The 11,764-nt window shown below is 56.8% G+C and overlaps 1 long non-coding RNA gene across 1 annotated transcript; it reads left to right on the top strand.

The window, feature by feature from the left end:
• The first annotated feature begins 250 nt into the window (after positions 1 to 250).
• LOC309802792 lies at positions 251 to 4,985 on the top strand. The gene is made up of 3 exons (XR_014293869.1): positions 251 to 472; positions 1,386 to 1,485; positions 2,667 to 4,985. It is a non-coding gene; the product is annotated as an uncharacterized lncRNA (long non-coding RNA).
• The last annotated feature ends 6,779 nt before the right edge of the window (positions 4,986 to 11,764 follow it).

Raw genomic sequence — 11,764 nt, 5'->3', positions numbered from 1 at the left:
CTAATGCAAGTTCCTGCGTTTATGATAATAGGGAAAAAAAATGCATGAAAGGGCTCTCTGCCTGTGGAGGGGAAATCTGCTTAGAATTGAAAATCTGAGTCCTTCGTTGGCCCAGCTCTCCCCTCCCAGCGCTTTGGCAAAGGCTGCCGAAGGGAGGGTGGCGGGGAGGAAGAGGAGGGGGAGGAAGGGGTGGGGGAGGAAGAGCCGGCCGGAGCGGACAGAGGGCGGGCCGGTGGGGGGCAGGGGCGAGGCCCCGGCTCGCTTGGGTGAATGGGTTTCAGGGTGGCTGAGGAAGCCGGCCAAAGAGGCAGAGTGAAAAGGCCAGGCCCCGGGTGGCGCTGCGCACGGTTTCCATGGCGACGCCAGCTGCTGCCTGGCCCGGCTCGCTGGCTCCTTCCGCGGGGCCTCGGCTGCCTCCACGTGGTTACCCGGCTCGCTGAGGAGGAAAGATCTGACAGGTCGCCTTGGCCCGGTGCGTCACCACCATGTTCTGGGCACTGTGCTGCCCTCCTTGGGGGAGATGGGGTCCAGGGAGGTGCCGTGCGAACCTCTGGAAGCTCATGCTTCATCCAGTCCAGCGTGGAAGGAGGGGCTGCCACGGGAGCCAGACAGGCGGGGTCAGGAGTGGGGAGGGGGACAAGCCAGGCTCTCGGAGGCCTGTGGGCCCTCGGTGAGAAAGGGCGAGGCCAGATGTGAGAAAGGGCGAGGCCAGATGTGTGTTTTAAAGATGGCTGTGCCTGTGGAGGGCCCGTGGAGGAGGGATGAGGTGGCGGAGGTGAGGGGATGGTTAGGGTTAGGTGGATGCGAGGTTAAGGGGAGGTTTATACAGCAATCCCCAGAGGGACAATGGCCTGACCTAGGGCACCAGCAGGAGGTGGGGAGGCGATCAGAGCTCTTTAAGAAGTGACTGTATCTGGTGCTTGAGTGAAAGGATGATGACGCCTCCTGGATGAGGCGTCCAGGACATCTCCCAGGGCAGCAGGTAGGTGGGACTGTGCTCCCCAAGACAGAAAATAGGGACATGAACTGTTCTGGAAGAGAACTCCTTCCTACCATTCTTGTCTAGCTTCTCCCCCGCCCCAGAGCCCACCGAGGACTAGATCACAGTGGGGTTGTTTACATTTGCCAAAAGGGGAAGAGATAAGAAAGTACGGGGAATAAGAAATACAAGGGTGCTCCACTCAAATACACACTGCCCCCTAGGTGCACGCAACCTGAAGGAGCCGGTGCCCAGACAGAGCGTGCTGGCCCCTCACGTGCAGACGCACACTGGTTGAACTTCGTCACCTAGATGTGCAGTCATTTTGTTTTGTCTTGTTTCGGTCGTCTTAGTGTCCAAATCAGGTATCACACACTAATTACAGTTCTGTTTTTACTCCCTGCAGAGTTCCTTTTACTAGCCGTGTCAGGGTGGAGCCCCGTTTCCTGCATCATAAGACAGGTCTACCTGTGAGGGCATCGGTTTGCAGCCACCCCTCGTTTTAAGTAAGCAGATCGGGCAGGTGGGAATGGAACACAGAGGACCCGGCAGTGCTGACCTTGGGCTCTACAGGAGGAATCTCTGCCACCCTTGGGTGGTTTCCATGTCCATCTCTCTGTTTCCAAGGAGGGCTGGATTCCAAATATCCCTGTAGACTGGGCAAGGGCAAGGGTGTTATTCATCATCCAACACATATTCCCTCTGTGCCCATGCGTGCCAGGCCCAATGTGGGATGCAGCAGGTCCAGCGGAGGGCAAGACAAACAGGGCTCCTGTTCTCATGGAGCTTATATGCTTGTGTGGTAGACAAACAATAATATAAACGAATGAGTACACGCATAAATACATTGTAAGTGACAGAGATTAAATGAAAAAAGCCCTATAACAGAGGCTGTAATTAAAGTAGGGTAGTCACAGGAGGTCTTTCTGAGAAGGTAACAGTCGAGCTGAGTCCTGAAGGTTAAAAGGAGCCAGGCCTGTGAAGAGCTAATGGAATGATGTTCCAGGGAGAGGGACTGGCAAGTGCAAAGGCCCTGCGGCAGGAAACGACTTGGCTCCAGAAGGCCACTGGTCACGGAGGTGGGGCAGAACCTGGTGTTGAAGGCCTTAGAGCTCATGGTGAGGAGTTCGGTTTTTTATCGAGGCACACTGACAACCACTGTTAGGTTTACCCAGGTGAATGATGGGCTCTGACCCATGCTTTGGCTTCTAGGTAGAGAATGAACTGGGGGGGTGGGGGTGGATCTGGAAGTGGAGAGTGAGGAGGTGAGAGGTAAAGGCAACTTAGGTTAGGGCGCTGGCCATGAGGATGGAGAAAAGTGGGTAGAAATGAGACCTGCAGGGGGAGGGGGTACAGGGTGGGATGGGGAACTGAGAGGACCTGTTCAGGGTGGGGGTGGGGAGGGAATGAGATGAGTCTCCAGGACACCCAGGTCTCTGGCCTGAGGAATCCAATCAATCTGGTAAACAATGCAGTGTCCAGCTGCTGTCAGAGAAAGACCCAATATTTATTGGACATGTGAGAATCTTTCCTCCAGAGTCTACCCAGGCAGGGCAGCAAACGATTCCACCCCGCTACCTAAAGAGCCCCCGTGTGCATGGCGTGAGACACGGGGTCACGAGCAGAGTTGGGAAGTGTTCTTATCAACACTGCAGCATGATTTTGAATCATCTAATTCTTTCCCCAGTTCTCGCATTTGAAAGCATGCCTGGACCCAATCGTTGGAGAGGCAGTCCTCTACCTCTGAAAGGCCTTCCTGCTTAAGGGGAGCAGCTTTGTGGCTGCAGAGGGCAGAACCAGACGGTGAGAGGCACAGGGATGGAGAGTCTAGCTCAGCACAACAAGGAAGAGATTGCTAATAACCGGAGCTTTTTCACAGGGATGAGCCTCCCATCACTGGATGTATTCAAGCGGAGGCTGACAGGATGCTGGGGTATCCCCAACCCAGGAGCCAGTCAGAAAGGAGACTGAGTTCCTGTGATTGTGAACACTCCTTTTCTGTAGCCTCCCTGCATCTCAGGAGGACAGCAGCCGCCTCCCACAGCTGCTCAAAAACCCCTCTGCCGGCTGCCTAAAGACTACGGGACTAAGTCACAGCTAAGCCGGCCCTGCTTGCACTGGATTTAAGAGTCTCTGTTTTCTCTCTGCCCATGGCCAGGAGAGGAGCAAACCCCAGCGTGGGCCGAGCAGTGGGCTGGGCTGATGCTGCGCAGGCCGGTCCAAGCCCTCCCCGCTTTTCAGGAAAGGGCGCCCTCACGTCTGTGGGGCTACTGCAGCCAGGCATGGTTGCCTGAAACTCGTCCACTCACAGTCCAGACTCCTGCAGGGACACTCCAGGGGCATCATGGATATGAGGAAAGGGCTCTCCTGCCTAAGCTATCAGGCCAACCCCAGTTCCCCGACCTCTTCCCAGCAGAGACGCAGCTGCCCCTAGACGGACAGAACTGTACCCAGGGAGTCCTCAGGGACCCGGACCCACACAGGCCAAGACACAGGCTACCTGGTCCCAGCCGCAGCGGAGAGTGGGCTAACACTTCCAGAAGGCTCTGAACTCTGGCAGGTGTGATTGCTTTGCTCCAGGACTGGTCTCAGCTGCTGCAGTGGATCCCTCTGAGCTGCTGGAGGGTAGAGAGTTGGCATCTGGTGCCACTCTAGGGGGGCCGGGGTGTTGTGCTTGTAGGAAGGACAAGGTCCGTCCTGGCCTGAAGGAGCTGTCCTTTGCTGATAGGACTGCAAACTCCTCTGTTATCAAAATGATGATGATGACGACGACAGTAGAAAAGGCAGGAGGGAGGGTCAGCTGCTGAGCTGTGGCCCCACTGGAGCTGCCCAGACTTTCCAGTGGCCACCATGGAGGGGGAGGGTCTAGCTGCCATGAGCTCCCCGCCTGCCTTGGCTGTGGCCCTACACCTGGGGGCCAGTGTGGAGACAGCAGATTAGCATTCCTGACTTCTCAGATTTGGAGACCCAGCTGGGAGCTGAGGGACGGGTGGGGGGCTGGCAGGGGCCGCCCTGCAGGGGTGGGGCGGGCCCGGAGGCCTCCTAGCGCTTCTAGCCAGCTGACCCTGTTATTTTTAGCTCTGGAATGCTCCTCTCCGAGCCCCCTTCAGTTCTATTTATCTTGGTTTTGTGTCTCTCTCTGTTCCTCTCCAGGAAACTCTGCAGCCGGAGCGGGATAAATGGAGGGGAGGGGGAGGAGATTCGGGGGGCCAGAAAGAATAGGAGAAATGGGCTGGGGCCAGGCTGGAGGAAGAAGTGGCCGCTGCTCCACCCCGCCCCTTCCCCCAGGTCCAGAGGCTGCCTCTTTCTCTTTTCTGCATTTCTTGGGTTTGGGCCACCAGGCAACCCCTCCGCCTTCTCCACCACCCCTGATAAGCCCTCCTTTGTTCTTGTCAGCATCCCTGTCCCAGTCCAGGCCTTGGGCAGCCCCATCCTCTCACCTTCTCTCCTGGGCCCTCAGGTGAGGTCATATCTAGGGTGGGGGTGGGGAGCGTCAGCCCCTGACCCCTGCCTCTCGGTCAGGATGCACTGTGATCCCTTGAAGGACCTCCTCTGTGAAAATGAAGAACAGGCGCGGTGGGACTGGGGACTGGGTGAACCCGGACCTCAGTCGCATTCTCTGTAAAATGGGAATGACAACCGGTCCTCTCTCTGAGGGGCCTGTCGTCAGGGCTGCATGAAATGGTGGATGTGAAGCACTATTGACACGGGGAAGCTGCGAGCCTCCGGTTTGGGGTCGGTCACATCCCATGGGTGCTTGCGGGGACTGGTGAGCATGAGTCTCCTGGAGGCTTTTTAGCAGCACTTGGCAGGAAGCCACATCCCTCCCCGCAGCCTTCCTTAGTCACCGCCTGGCTGCTGAAGCTCTGGTTACAAGGGCGGATCACTCAACCACCGGTTCCTCTCCTGCCTCCCCCAGCGCAGGGGTGCTGGTCTGCAAGATGCTGGGGATGAGGGGCACCTGTTGGCTGCCTGAGGCGGGGGCGGGGTGGAGGGGGGCTTCCAGATGACACGCCTCCCGCCAGCAGAGGAGAGGGGGCAGCGTGGGAAGGGGAGGGGAGTGTGATCCTGCAGTTTACCGTGATGATTTCCTGCCTGGGGTGGGCATGCCGTCTCTTCCTGTTCTTTCCTTTAAGCTGCCTTATAGGGAAAGCCCATCAGCCCTTGGGGAGGGCTTGGCATCACCTGGAGGCGGAACTCAGGGGAAGAGGCCCTGTGGTCAGCAGTGAGCCCCGGTAGTCCCGGGGCTGAAGGAGCGACAAGAGCATTCTGGCCACTGGCTGCGGTCAGTGAGTCAGTCAAAAATGGCTATGCTCCAGGCTGAGCGGCAGCCTTGGAAAACTGTGTGTAAAGTGGGTTAGGCATGCCCAGGCCAGTCCTGGGTAAAGGTGAGGGAGGGGGAACCACCTGGGGTGACCACTGTCCCTGGAGCATGGGACTGACACCACTTAGAGGAAGAGAAGAGGGAGCAGCAGCTGCCAAATCCCAGGAAAGGCACTGACCTTTAGAACAGGAGACAGAAATAGCTGGGGAGAGGACAGAACCTGTGTGGGAGAGATGTCCCAGGCTGGGCAGGGGCAGGCCCAAACATGAGGATGGGAAGAAAGCCCTACTGGTACCGACAGCTCCGTACACTGTGCTGGGCATTTCATGTACTTTCACTTATTTCCCACCTCCGGCCTGCGGGATGTGTATTAGCATCCCCAATTCACAGATGAGAAAACTGAGGCTCAGAGGGGTGTGGCCAGGCTGGTAACCAGCAGAGTTGAGACTGAGCCAAGCCCAGCTGGTCTGGTAGACCACATTGCCTGTAGACCCTCCTCCCACTGCCAATCACTGCTGCCATCACAGGTGGGGTGAGGATACAGCTGAACGGATGCTTGCTGCTGGCCTGATGTGGGGGAAGAGGACATCCTCTCAATGAAGCCTAGAGGCCCTGAAAAGTGAACCTCAACTGGTGCTGTGTATTAGGTGACCCCAGAGCCCCTTTACTTTGGCCGCCGGGGACCAACTTTTCTTCCCTCCCTTCCTCACAGAAAGAGGGAGGGTCAGCAGTCCCCACCCACCCCCCCGCCCCCTTCCTCCAAATTGTGCTGGGCTCAGGGCTGGGCAGAGCCCCAGGAGACCCCTCCCCTGCAGCAGTGGCAAGGACAAGCTTGGGGGAATGGCCCTCTCTCACACCGTGGCCTGGGAGGGCAGGTGAGAATAGCAGGCTCAAAATAAGGCCGCCTGGCTGGCTGACTCCCCCATCTCCCTCCCCACTGACAGCTTCCCAGCCTGGGCAGCTCCCAGCTGTTTCTGCTTATCTGAAGCCAGGGAGGTTGGTTGCCTGGATACCAGTGCTTCTGATTAGCAGTTGGGTCCTTCTGGGGCAGGCGGAACTGCCGCATCCCCAGCCAGCTGGGCGTGGCATCCCCAGGCTCTGCTGAACCGGCCCTTGGAAAGGTGGCGAGGGAGGATTTGGGCGGGCATGGGGAATGCTTAGAAAAAGACCCCCTTTGCCAGGAGTTGGCTCAAAGCGGTGCTTTAGAATCAGAGAATCTGGGCCTTGCTGGCTGTGTGACTTTGGTCACATTAACATCTCTGAGTTTGTTTCCCTGCTTCAAAGAGTTGTTTACAGAGTAAATATGATGACTAGGTGAGTGCTCAGAGCACAGTGATCCGGTGATTTTAACCCATTGCCCCCACCTGACACGGTAGGGCCCCTCTAGACCCTGTCGTCTGTCTGCGTCCTCCAGGGAAGCCATGTGGGGTCCCCAGGGCAGGCAGCTGTGGAGCCTTGGAGGAGGTGGCCCAGCTCCTGCCTCCTTGCTTCAGGGGGAGGGCGTGCCACACCTGCCTGGTGCCCCCAGTGTGCAGCTGGGGCTGGGGAGGCGGGCCTGGGGATGGAATAGGGAAGACTGGACAGGAGAGCAGGTACTGGGAGTGGGGTGAGCACAGCCCAGTGGTGGGAGTAGCCCAAGGTGGCCTGTCACCAGCCCTGGGGGTGAGGGCGGAGGAGAGCAAAGCCATGGGGGCAGGGACATGACCAAGAAGACCTGTTCTCCTGTCACCTTAGGTCCAGTGGTCCCCAAGGGACCTGCTTCACTTGAAAGGCAGAGCCCAGGGCTGTGAGTAGGATGGGAGAAACCTAAATCCGCACCGCAGGAAGGATTTTCCTAGCTCACCCCTCATCTCTCCCAAAACCTTCCATAGAGCCAGGCCCACAGAGCGGGCAGTGGGTCTGGATGAGAAGCGGCAAACGGCTAAAGGGCCCCAGTGACCCCGGAGGTGTGTGTGGCCATCACAGACCCTCTTCTTGACCCTCTTGACTTAAGAAAAGGGCAGAGAAGAAAAGGGATGGTGGGAGGGGCAAAGAAGGGGCACGATTTCACCAGGGCCTTGACTTTCTCACTCTCTGAATGGAGCAGGAGATCAGCCTGTGTCAGTAGTAAAGCGAGTGGAGCCCATCAATAATGCAGAGAAGCGCTTGGGGCAGCTAGGAAACGGTTACCAGTCCATCAAAGCAGGGCATGGGCCTCGAATACAAAATGGAGGGGAGACTGGGGGCCGGAGCGAGAAGGGAGAGCTCGGTGCCGCCCTTGGGGCTCTGGGCTGAGAGACTTGCCGTCCCTCGGTTGGGCCCAGGTGTTTTGCACAGTCGGCCGTCCAGCTGGTTAGGGCAGAAGGGGGCAGTGCCCACCCGTCAATACCTTCCCAAGCAGGGTAGAAGGAAGGCTTAGAGATAAACTTACTCAGGGAAACTTCCAGAGATGGGGGCTCACTTCCAGCAGCTTGGGAATTGGGGAAATTCTAAGGGAGGGGTGCTGCTTAAGAGTCAAGAGAAGAAAGTGAACCCCATCAGGAAGGGTCTGGAGTAGGTCTGGGTGGAAGAGGCCCCCAGCTCTCCTCCCATGCAGCGCCATCTTGCCCCAGGAGACCTTCAAGTTACACGTCTGGACTTTTTTTTTTCTGAGATCAGAGGAAATCTATGAACAGAACAGAGACAAGATCAGATGTGAATGAGCAAATCCGCTCGGGCTGCTAGTGGAGACGGTAGGGTGGTCAGGAAACCTGAAGACATGGATCATATGATTGTGTCCTATGTCGTCCTGCGAGATCAACAAGCCATTTATTGTATATTCACCTTGGCCTCCAGCCTGGGTGGTCCCACTGTGATTTGGGAGAGAGGGAACGCAGGGACGAGTGAAGGGACCATCAGAGCTGTCCAGTGTCACAGTCTGGTGTGGCCGAGGGCTTGGGCGGCAGCCGCGGAGCAGTGTTCGGGGTACAAATGACCATTCTTGGTGACTAGCTCAATGTACGTGGTGGGGAGAGAGGCCTCAAAAGAAATTCCTGGCTTCTGGCTCAGGCAGTTAGGTGCTGGGGGCATGGGGCTGCCTTGTATCCAGAAGAGAAGCCCTGAGGCTCTGGGGCTGGGAGGTAGGGGGAAGACAGTGAGTTTAAGATCCCTGTGAGACCACCAGCTGGCAGCTGAAAACCGGGTCGGCCTTGCTGCTGCGATGGGCCAGCTGACTGCACGCAGGCAGCCCTGCTCCTGCGCGCCCCCCAGGCCGCCGCACACCCACAGGAAGAAAGGGGTCAGGCGAGCCTCTATTAAAGCCCTTCTGACTGGGGCCTGGGGCTAGGGGCAATTCTGTCGCGCCGAGCAGCCTCCCTTCCAGAAGGGGACCTTTGCTCCTCCGCAGCCCAGGGCACCTCGAGGCCTTTCTTCCCTCTGCCTGCAGTCCGGGCCCCGGAGCAGCCCCATGAGGCTCTTTCCCATGGGCAACATCCCAGGAGAAAGGCTTCCTCCTCCACCACCTCCTCCTCTGCCAGCAAGGCGCCCCGGGGGGCCCAGGTGCCCTGGGGTGGCGCCCTGGGGTGGTGGGTGTTGAGTTTGAGCCCTCCCCACCCCCACCCCCCCGGGGGTGAGTGTTTACACTCTCTGTTGCCTCCCAGCATCGCCCTCCCCCAACCAGGGGCTCCTGGGCCTTCTCCTGCTGGCACCCGACCCCGCACAACTGCGCTAGGAAAGGCTTTCCCACGAACGAGTCCCCAAACAGCATGTGCGTGCAAACAATCCGATTACAGGGGCAAACAGCAGCCTGGAGAGAAGGACAGATAACCCATGAGTGGCCCAGGCGAGGGAAGAAAGGAACAGAGTTCAGCTGAAACTGGAGGGGTGGAGTCTCTAGCAGGCTGTTTGGCAAGGCCCAGAATGCCAGGAAAGGCCGCAGAACAGCAGGAAGTTGGAGAGGAGGAAGCTCGGGGGCTGGCAGGAGACAGAGGGTCCCAGGGACCTGGTGAAGACCGGTGGGTGTCAGGTCAAATGGGAACCCGAGGAGGGCTTCCCTGGTGGCGCAGTGGTTGAGAGTCCGCCTGCCGATGCAGGGGATGTGGGTTCGTGCCCTGGTCCGGGAGGATCCCACATGCCACGGAGCGGCTAGGCCGGTGAGCCATGGCCGCTGAACCTGCACGTCCAGAGCCTGTGCTCCGCAACGGGAGAGGCCACAACAGTGAGAGGCCCGCGTACCGCAAAAAAAAAAAAAAAAAAAAAAAAGGGAACCCGAGGAAGGCAGATCAAAGGAGTCCTGCAGGGTCTGGACGATAAGGTATCATTTCCTTACGTGTGCTTCATTCACATCCACACCTGCTGTGTCCCAGGGAATGTTCCAAAGATGCAGAGAAAGGACACAGTCCTGGTCCTGGAGCAGCTCACAGCTGTGAGGGGCAGACACAGGGCAGGGCCCCAGATGACAGAGCCCAGACGCAGACTGGAAGGCTCTGGGGGCAGGGGTCAGTGTCCTGGAGACGGTGGACCCAGCTTAATCTATCTCGAGGGACACGGAGCAGACGTCTGGGGAGAGGAGCAGCGGTACAAAGGCCGAGAGGCAGGAAAGAGCCTGGGGCTTCCCAAGAGCTACGTTTAGGTCACAGTGTGGTTTGTGTGTTTGTGTGTGTGTGTGTGTACACGCACAGGACTGCAAGCGATGAGATGGGGGGGCACAAGTAGGTCAGAGCCACCTTGCCAAAGGTCCTGTGTTCTCCACTGCAAATTTTTGGACCTGACTTGAAGGCAGGGGAACACATGTAGATGACACGGAGTGACGTGGTAGGATTTGTGTTTCGAGGACAGACTGGAGCGGGAAAGCAGTTGGCTCGGGAGCTGCCACAGTGATCCATGTTTGAAATGACGAAGGCCTGAAATGCTACCTCACACTTCTGCGGCCTTGTCCGTGCCAGGCATTGCTCTTCTCTTTGCAAAGAGGAATTCACTTGATAACTGCAACAATCCTATAAAGTAGGTTCTATTATCCCCACTTTGCAGGCCAGGCAAGTGAGGCCCAGAGCGGTGAAGTAACATTCTCAAGTTCCCATATTGAAACAGGGAAGCCAGGACTCAGACTGGCCCCAGAGTCGGCGCTGAATGGAAAGGGCCCGTCTGTCAGGATGGTGAAATGGGGCAGACTGGCAGGATGTGAAGAAGGAAGAGCCGGGCTGACTGGAAAAAGCTTTTGAGGGTGGTGGGTGTAGGAGAGGGAGAGAGAAGTGAAAGATGAGGGTGAGGGCGCCCACTGGGTCAAACAGTGTCCCCCGCCCAAGAGTCACATGTACCAGGAGCCTGCAAATGTGACCTTATTTAGAAATAGGGTCTTTGCAGTTATAATCAAGTTAAGATGAGGCCATACTGGAGTAGTAGTGTGGACCGTAAGTCCAAAGACTAGTATCCTTATAAGAAGAAGGAAATATGGACACGGGCGCAGAGAGACCTACAGGGAAAGCTGTGTGATGATGGATGCAGCAATCGGAGTAATCAGCCTACAAGCCAAGGAACGCCAGGGATTGCTGGCTAACATCAGAACCTGGAAGAGGCAAGGAAGGATCCTCCCCTAGAGCCTTCAGAGGGAACACAGCCCTGCTGGCACCTGATGTCAGACTTCTAGCCCCCAGACTGTGAGAGAATAAATGTCTGTTGTTTTAAGGCACCCAGTCTGTGGTAATTTGTTACTGCAGCCTTGGGAAACGAATACACTCTCCCACTTCAAAGAAACTGAGAGGAGGACGCTAGCATACCTAACTTGGTCAGGTAACATTCCAAACACAGAAGGAAAAGACAGCCATGATCCTCTAGGTGAGCCTTAAAAGAAGAATGCTGAGCTGGTCTGGGAGGCTCTCGAAAACAAAATTCTGACTGTATAACCGTGAAAGGTCCTGATGAGAAGGAGAAGGGGCGGAGCCTAAGAGATGAAGTGCATCATCACAGAGCTGGCAGATGACCTCAGGCTGGAGAAGGACACATTCAAAGCTGGAGGAAGGACGCAGAACCAAGGGCAAGAATAAAGGAGCGTCTGAGACGGCAAAAATAGAACCCAGCCTGCCGCCCCCCGCATGGGGCTCAGGCTTGCAGAAAGGGCCAATTGCAAAACAGTGTTTCAGAGGGTGGGGGGAAGGGAAAGTAGGGAGTTTTCAAAGTTTGGCTAGAATCAGGAAACCCTGCTTGGGGTGAGGGCTAGTTTAGCCTTCATGGATGACAGATAGACCCAGATGCTGTTTGTCATTGATCTTCTCTGTAAAGATAACGGAATAGAAAGCACAGCTTTTTTTTTTTTTCTTTTTAAATGAAAAGGGTAGCATAAGTATTAGCGAGAGAAAACTGAAACCCAGGATTAGGGAGAGGACGTATCTATAAGATGAGATCCCCGTCACAGGAGGCATTCAAGCAGAGGGTGGAGGAAGCTCTCATCCGGGGTGTTGTAGAGGCAATTTCTCTGAGACTTTATCGTGGACACGACTCACTGCCAG

The sequence above is a fragment of the Mesoplodon mirus genome, assembly GCF_964341445.2.
Source record: "Mesoplodon mirus genome assembly, chromosome: 4".
Taxonomy (NCBI): Eukaryota; Metazoa; Chordata; class Mammalia; order Artiodactyla; family Ziphiidae; genus Mesoplodon; species Mesoplodon mirus.
This window is presented reverse-complemented; position numbering and strand designations above follow the sequence as displayed.